The sequence below is a fragment of the Trachymyrmex cornetzi genome, unplaced genomic scaffold (assembly GCF_001594075.2).
Source record: "Trachymyrmex cornetzi isolate Tcor2-1 unplaced genomic scaffold, Tcor1.1 scaffold270, whole genome shotgun sequence".
In the NCBI taxonomy this organism is placed as follows: Eukaryota; Metazoa; Arthropoda; class Insecta; order Hymenoptera; family Formicidae; genus Trachymyrmex; species Trachymyrmex cornetzi.
The window spans coordinates 691,809-700,918 of record NW_017297377.1 but is presented as its reverse complement, the minus strand read 5'-3'; the positions used below and the strand labels follow the sequence as shown (position 1 = coordinate 700,918).

Genomic DNA, 9,110 nt, shown 5'->3' with positions numbered 1-9,110 from the left:
TATATCGTACCCCCTAACGTTTAAACAAAATTGTAACAAAAGTACTAAAGAGATCAGAATATTTCTGTACTTACATTAAACTTTGATTCATTGGCAATAAAACAAAACGATACTTTTACGAAAATAAATATTAAATTATTGTTTAAATTAGATTTTTTAAAAAGTAGCTTTCGGTACGATTTGGAGATCGGGTCGTTATTAAATTGTACCACCTGGTTCCTAAATCGTACCTCTAATATAGTAAACAAGCTGACATTGCTTATTGTCATTTTGACATTAAAATAACATCTTTAACGTCAAAATGACGGTAAATAACGTCAGTTTGTTTACTGTGAAAATAAACAAAATTATTTTTAAAACTCATTTATTAATAAATTTATTTTTAATTTCAAACTGAGTACATATTTAAGTAGGTATAATAAAAACTTTTCTATTATAAAACAGAAATTAGACTCTGTGTTTTTTAAACTCATTTAAGAAAACAAAGTAAAAAGCAATACTTAAATTGATTTAAGCTATCATTGCACTATATTTCAGAATATTAAAATCTCAGATATATTTTAATAAAATAAATTTTGGAAATAAAATCAATTACGGATTTTTCCGTCACAATAGAAAAGATTCAATAGAAAGACTCAATAGAAAAATTTAATAGAAAGACTCAATATAATAGTTGATAAGTAATAATTTTTTTGAGCCCTTATTTAAACAGTTTTGGTAAATGTCAGGATTGTCACTACATGTTCCATGCAACCACTTAGAGCACTTGACACACTGAATCCAGTCCACTGTAGGTCCTTTTTTATCATAATAGTAACCTCCACATATTGCTTACGTCACTTGCGAAAATCGTACCAGTACAATATAAAGACCAACGACAAGTACGATTTACCCTCTATTTTTACAAATTTGCCAATAACAACATAACTTACAAATATTTTGCTAATTTGATGCTATACTCAAAAAGAATGTAAGTATCAATTATAACCATAAAGAACACTATAATTCAATTACCCACCTTGTACTGATGACACCTTAGGTAAATTGTACCAAAACTCAGACATCGAACAAAATCAATTTTAAATGTCACTCGTAAACAGACGACTCGAAGACAAAACAAAAATGATAGTTCTTAACCCATATTACCAGCGTCACATCAGTGTCATTATCTTTAAAAAAAAGTTTCGTTTAAAAAATACAAAGGAGGTACAATTTAACCATGTCGGTACGACTTAGCCACCCTATATGTGCGAAAATATATTTTGGTCAATATTATCAGAACGCGACTACTAACGTTAGTTTTGAGACGCTTCTACTCCCGAGTTAATATAATGAGGCAATGTGATTTAAATATCCCTTTATATTTTAAATATACTGTCTATATAGACACAATAGATTTACAGTACCTTCCATAAATTTGGTAACACCCTATGTTTTACAGGAAAGACATTACATGACAATGATCTATACATGTTTTTGATTTAAATACTTCGTAAGACGTTTAAATGACGATAAACATTTAACTAGAACACCTATAAGCTTGTACATGCCGAAAATATATTATACAATCATTTCACAGCATCGAAGCGCTCAAGATTGAATTTCGCGTCTTGGTCTATTGTTTATATGTATATTGTCACTTGATTTGCAACGTCATTGTGTTCATTGTATATACACAGGTCATTTAATAGTAGTTTAACGCTTTCTATAAAAGTGATGAACTATTTGAGTCGCAAGTTAATTTTAGATTCCGTAAAAATTGTAAAATGGTCCCGAAGAATCAGATTTCGTATGAATCGTATTTTAATCAAAATTCTATATTTTAATAGCATGTTATTAAATCTTTAATTGAAAAAAGACAAAATAAAAGTATGTACATACGTACGTTATAGATAACATACGTATGTATGTACTTTTATTTTGTCTTTTTTCAATTAAATAATTATTTATAAATCTGTAAAACGTAGAGTGTTTCCAAACTTATGGAGGGTACTGTATTTATAATAATTAGTATGAAAAGGTTTAATAATTTTCACATACCTTGATTAGTAATTGCGAGGTACATAAGCGGTCTAAAATAAAGTAATGAGATTGTGATGAGCATGCCAATGTTTGAACCATATGTGAATATTTTAGATATGCGATTGTAGTTGTAATAAATTATTTCTTCCTCAGAATTCTCAAACTTGCGTTCTACTATATCTTTTTTTATTTCATCAATTACGATCTTCAGTAAATTACTGCAGCGTATCAGCCACACTATTGAAAATGTCATGGCGTGAGCTATCGTTTCCACGAGACTCATCACCATCAGTTCCAAATTACCAAAAACGTTATAAAACTCGGTAAACGCCATAATAAAGTAATGAGTATAATACGTGATATAAATTGCAAAACGGATGTACGATCGTTCGGATGGCCATATTCCTCCGACGGAAAAGATCCGTTCCAAATAAACAAATAAATCTTCAATATAATCAACTTTGTTCTGTAATATTATATTTTAAATAGAAGTTGTGATTGATATAACAAATTTTAAATTATGTATTAAAAAACAGATAAGTTACGACACGTAATTAATATCAAATAAAGAACAGTATTTTCTTTTTGGTTACGGAATATCTTTCGCGAAAGAGTATTAATTTCTTACACTCATAGCAAATCGAGTTGTAGTTTTTCATCAACTGATCGTCCGCGATTGTGATTTGTTTTCTTCCGAACCTTGTGCATTGTTACATTAATTCATATGCGTGACAGTCGAACGAATAATATCTGGACATTTGTATAGTACCGATTTTGTCATTTTGTTGTTTTAAAATTCTGTACATTTGATAACATAACAACTTAATAATTAGTCTACTATTAAGTTGTTATTAGCTATCATTTTTCTTGGCGCACTAATTATCTTACAGTCTTTCATACAATAAAAAGTAATACTGCTCTTTTATTTTTCTTACATATATATTACTTCTATTTCTTTATATCCGGTACATCATAGAAAAATTACAGCAATCGCAACAAATATGATGTAGATAGTCATCATTAAACTTTTTAATATTTCTAAAATTACTAATTGTTAAATTTAGTAATAATATTGTCAATCTATTTTTCTTCATCTACATACACAAAACACTACTTGATAAGATTATTCTGTGTTTTTCTTTCATTTCGAGTATTCTGAGTATAACAATTAAAGTTTGATCTTAGAAGTGTTACATTCTATTATTCTATAATCATTAGACAAGTGTGGTGATATCTAATAATAGTTATTCTATTCATTTGTAATTAATAAAAAAATTTAATATAATAAAAATATATTATATCAGATTTAACCAAGAATAATTGGAAAATTGCGAATTTTATTATAATTAATTGTATATGTACATAATACAGGGTGTCCTAGAACGACCGCCAAATATTTCGTGTGCTGATAAAGCGGACTAAACTGAATCGAACAATCCTCTACCATTTTGCAATTATCGCAATTCTAGGACACCCTGTATAGCGAATTCATTCGATATAGTAAAAAAAAAGAAACTCTAATCATTTGATCACAGAAATAATTATATTAGATGTTATTAATTTCACATTGCTCATGTTGATCTTATTAAATTGAATACATTGTATTAGATATTGTATATTGTTCTGTCATTTCTTTTTAATTCTTTTCTATGTTAAAAACATAAACTTTTTTAAACATTTAAGAATGTAATTTAAGTTGTTCATAGTAAACAAGTTAAAATTTAATAATACAGAATGTCCGTAAAAAATATATTATATATTCATGCTATGCGAACAATATCGGTAAGATTATAAGTGCAGATTGTAAAGTACAATTATATCTGTCATTTTGGGATGCGAAATCTGTTTCCTGAGAATGAATTATTATTAATCTAAAAGTGTGATAGCAAAAACAAGTGTATAAAATTGAAACAATCGTCTATTAAATTGATAATAAAACTTGAATGTGTTATTACATATATATATCTTACTTTCATATTAAATTAGTTGAATAACTTTATAGTTTCTTATGATGTTCATTTAAAACTGAAACAGTTAAAGAAAAATTGTTTGCGATATAGGTACTTATAGACAATCGATATCATCGGTCGACGATATATCAATCATTTTCATTATAACGCAACTGTAACTTTAATCGAAAATGTTGACATAATAGTTACTTTAGTTTGTGCAACATTATCCTCATTATATATCTATTATCTTACTTCTCTGTACAATGAAAACAGCCACGTGTCCGATGGCCATAGTCGAAAACCTATTTGCTAATTATTTTTGTTTGGCAGTTAAGATAAGTTCTGCTGTCTAAAACCTAGAAAAAAACTTGGCGTAGCATGGAAATCAGTTTTTACGAAAAGCTCGCTAATTACAAACTTTAAGAAATAGAAAAAAATTCAGACTGCAGACTATAACTCTATTCAGTGTATCTTGGAATATTGTACTGTTCGAATCGAGTATGTGCATTTAAAGAAAAATACTGACTATACAGAAAAAATACTAAATTTTAATATTTATTTGAATAATTCTAAGTATATATATATATATGTATATATATATATTTATTTATTTACTCTAAATAAATGTTTACTTGCGATTAGTACTATTTAAAAAAATGTGTATTAAGATTTAATAAATTTTTTCAGTGTTATTATAGTTATTTAGAAATATTTTATTATACAACCGTATAATTCTTTTTAAATTTTCGTAAGTTGTACGTGTAAAAAAGGTAAGAAAATTATTTAATTATTATCTGGAGACACGGTAGTGTCTCGGCGCTAAGAAAAGCGAAGCGTCATGGCGCGAAACACTGCCGTGCTCCTTTATGCGAGCCGGTGAATTGCGGCAGATCTGGAGACATGGTTCTCAATAACGATTAAATTGATCAAGTTCTATATACATTCAATCGATAGCTACCACTCGAATTGTATGATAAAAGTGCTTTTATTTTTTTTCTACGTGTTCTGTGAACGGAGATATTGCGACGCAAATCTCTGTTAAGGGCTTTTACAGACGGGTTAAGGGCTTTTACAAATCGGTGAAGTTGGCCAATAGCCAACTTGAACAACTTGGTTAAGACTGGTTAAGACTGGTTAAGACTTCTGACGTTCTGACTTGCGGCTTATTGTAGAAGGCCCATTAACTTTCGCGTCCTGCGTCTTGCGTTCTACGTATTGCGATCAGCAACCTACTACAATCTGAAATACGTTTCACTTGTGATCTGCGACCTACGTTTTGCGTCTAAAGTCTATTCTACAATTGCGTTAGCGTAGTTGTAAATAGTTGTAGTTTTAAAAATTGACCAATCATAGTCAAATATTTTTTTCATATTTAGCTGTGATTGGTGAATTTTTACAACTAAAGCACTTACAACTAAGCTTACGCAATTGTAGAATAGGCTTTAAGCCTGATCTATAATTGCGTAAACGTAGTGGTAAATGGTTGTGAAATGTTGTAAAGCGAAGTTTCAACCTGCCATTCCCGGTTGTAAAGCGTGTTGTAAAAGATGGTTCAACTTTATCTTTTACGACTACGACTGCATAAAACGTAAGAGTGAACCAATCACAGTGCTGTCACGTGTCTGCATCGTTATTGTCCTTTTTGTCTCGACGTATGGAAAGAAGCGCAAAGTGAGCTTTTCGTCTTTTATTGAATTTATTTTATGATATATTATTTGACGAATTTATTATATTACAAATATATTATATTACGAATATGGAAGACGGAGAAAGTGTTGTGAGCAATGTTCAATTTGAAGACGAAAGTTCGTTGAATCTTTACTGGATTGTAGATTAATATGTTGTACAACATTTACTGCTACTACTACTCCTATAACCTTACTTCTACGATTACACAATTGTAGATCGGGCTTCACCTTCTTTACTCATCAAGATTTCTCAGTTAACGCTAAATATCCTTAAAAGGCTTAGTACCAGGCTGCTCCTCGCCACTGATGAAGTGAACTGCAAAATTCACGAAACGTTGGCATTCCAAGAATGGATCTGGACACGGAGAAAACCCACAAACGCATAGTTTTTATATAGAAAGCACCCGTGGAAGCCTCCAGAATATTATACTTAAAAGGTTCCTAAAATCCCCAAAAAGCATTCCAAGAGTATTTCGGAATATTCCGAAGTATTTACAGAATGTAAAAGCAACATTTAAATATCGATTCCATTTATACATCGTTACATATTCCGAGAATGTTCCATATATGTTCCTCACATTTTTTATTTTTCCAGATATTTCGAATTAATTTTTAAACAAAATTTTGAAAAAAACACTTTCACTTTTGAGTGCTTACTTTACAGGCAACACGCTACGCTTCTTATATTTTCTCCTAAATGATTCTTGTCAACGAGAAAAAGCTCTCTGCCGTGGCCCTCTGTCGGCGGAGATGCGTACTACTCGCTCACGAGTGATATATACTTTCGTAATATATACAAGGAGTATTCGTACAATATTCTGAACATTTTATCAATATTCGTATATTCTGTGACGATTCTTGCACTGTACTGAAATTTTCGGCACGATGGGAATATCGGGAATACGAATCGGGAATACGAACTTTCTATGAATATTTAGGGATTTTCTTCCGAATGAGATATTCCTCCCATTTGAGCTGAAACTTTACACACAATATTGTTACGATATATAATGATTGTTTATGAAGATCTTATCTTTAGTTTTTGTATAATTAAAAAATTAAAAAAAGGTAGCTTCGCGTGAAAAGTCGTGCGCCCCTTGGTAGGGGGAGAGGTGGGGTGAAACTGGCTTCGCGTGGAAAGTCGTGCACCCGTTGGCAGGAGGGAAGGTGAGGCCGGTGAAACTCGCTTCGCGTGGAAAGTTGTACGCCCTTTGGCAAGGGGAAGCTGTAAAGCACTAGACACCTAGGTATTCTTATCCGTCATCTTGGATCCACTTATAGCAGGCCCCTTCGACTTGATATAAGAAAGTTCCTAAGTTGTCGCCGTCCACCAGATGTCTCTAATAATCTTCTTGCGTGTTTCAGCCTCGTGAGGATATGCGATGCATTGTCGCCGCATTGAGGTTATCTCAGTTACACTACACGCAAGAAGACTACTAAGTCATCTGTTGCATCATATTTTTCGACAACACTTTGGGGTCACTTTTTCATTATGGAAACTATATTGAATCGTGACGTAAGTATTATTATATTAAGTATTATATTACGTATAAATTTCAAATATCAATATTTTTTATGACCTTTAACAAATATATTTGTTTGTTACATTATCGAAAGATTATAGGTATGGATAATTGGCATTAACAAGTTTATAAATTATGACACAGTGAATATAAATTATTGTATATAATTGTAACTAATATAAATCATTTCACAATCTGTAAATAAAATATGCTTTAAGAAGCATATGCATTAACAAAACAATAAAAGATATATAGTTTAAACATTCGTTGACTTACACTCGTAAACGTATTCACGCCGTGAGAACACTAATTTAACTATACAATTCACACAGACGATGGTACTGACGTATGCGCATTGCGAACATTTGGGACTCTATACCTTTCTCTCTCGCACAGATGTTGGCTTCACGTTTGGTATATGGGTAGCATAGGCAATTCCGCTTCCAGTAGTATATGTACTAAGCATTCCACTCTCCCTCTTTCTCTGGTAAGCATTATTGCATCCTTTTTTAATATTTGAAAACAATAAGGCTGAAATGATGCTCGCGAACGTTGTAAACGTTAAGTGGAACGCACCACTGCACCTTAATTATAAATTATTAATATGTGACTTAATTATAAATTATTAATGTTAAAATTAATATAATTATAAATTATTAATACGTACAAAATTTGTACGTACTCTATAGCAATTATATTAAAACGTGCAAAAGGTTTTATAAAACGATAAATATTAGCCTTTCTTTTAAAAAAAAATTACGAAGAATCACCATTTTTTTCGATCTCCTAATGTAGCAGATCGCCTTAATTTTGGGGAATTTTTATTAGCATCTCAGATTAAGAGTTACACAAGTCCGAAAATAATTGGCGCGCAATCATAGTTCTGAGATAATTGTATTTAAAAATACATATTAAAGTACATATTACTTTAAATATCTAACTTTGACCATAATAATTGATAGTCTTGTATTTAGTTGATATATATATATATATGTGTATAGTCTTGTATTAAATAACATTATACCAATCCAACATAACTTATACATTTAGTAACGCGATGTAATTGCCATTAATAACTCCATATATTAATCCCATTACTTAGGCTGCGGTCCATTTGACGCTACAAACGCTTCGAAGCGTTTTTGATTAGTCAATTTGTAAAATTCTTTGTTCTGATTGGTTGCTCAAACGCTTCGAAGCGTTTGTAGCGTCAAGTGGACCGCAGCCATAATATAATTACTCGATTACTGATGTAATATTTGTCTGAAATATAATATATAATATTACTGGAACGAACGCTGGCGTTTAAAAAACAAAAATTCGCGATTCGACAAAGAGCGTTTCAAGTGGAATCTTTAGCACGGCAGTATCACGCCATGTCTTAACACCGAGCTACTACCGTGTCTTCAGATTTTTTCTAACCTCTACTTAGCTTTAATTGCGCATGTGCAAATCGTCTACTGCACATGCGCAATTATAGCTTAATATAGGTTAGAAAAGGATAAAGATACCATTTGGAATATTTTCTCTCGGATCACTCTTAACAAGGCAGTTGAGATAGGGCCGCGCTCGTTTCAGTAGTAATATATTTCAGTGATGCCATCAATGTGACAGATTTCCTAACATAAATAGTCATCAACTTTAACGGTTAATATCTCGGTCCACAGGACAGAAAATTGTTTTGTCATATTCGTTTATTTCGTACAAAAACGCGTCAAATGAGCCTAATTTTATCAACATCGGAGGTGAGAAGGCTAATCTTAACAATTATCTATTTACTATTATACAGGGTGTTCGATAAGTTTTGACAAAGCGCTCGTGTGTAGATAGAACGGACTAAACTGACAATGAATCAACGAGGCAATGTTGATCAAGAGGAGTGGTCGAATAAGGCCCAGTTCCACAACTCACGGTTAACTCTTAAC

General features: G+C 31.3%; 1 protein-coding gene across 1 annotated transcript in view; it reads left to right on the top strand.

The window, feature by feature from the left end:
* Positions 1–9,110, top strand: part of LOC108761886 (probable multidrug resistance-associated protein lethal(2)03659) — a 74,228-nt gene that overhangs the window by 26,570 nt on the left and 38,548 nt on the right. The window lies entirely within an intron of this gene.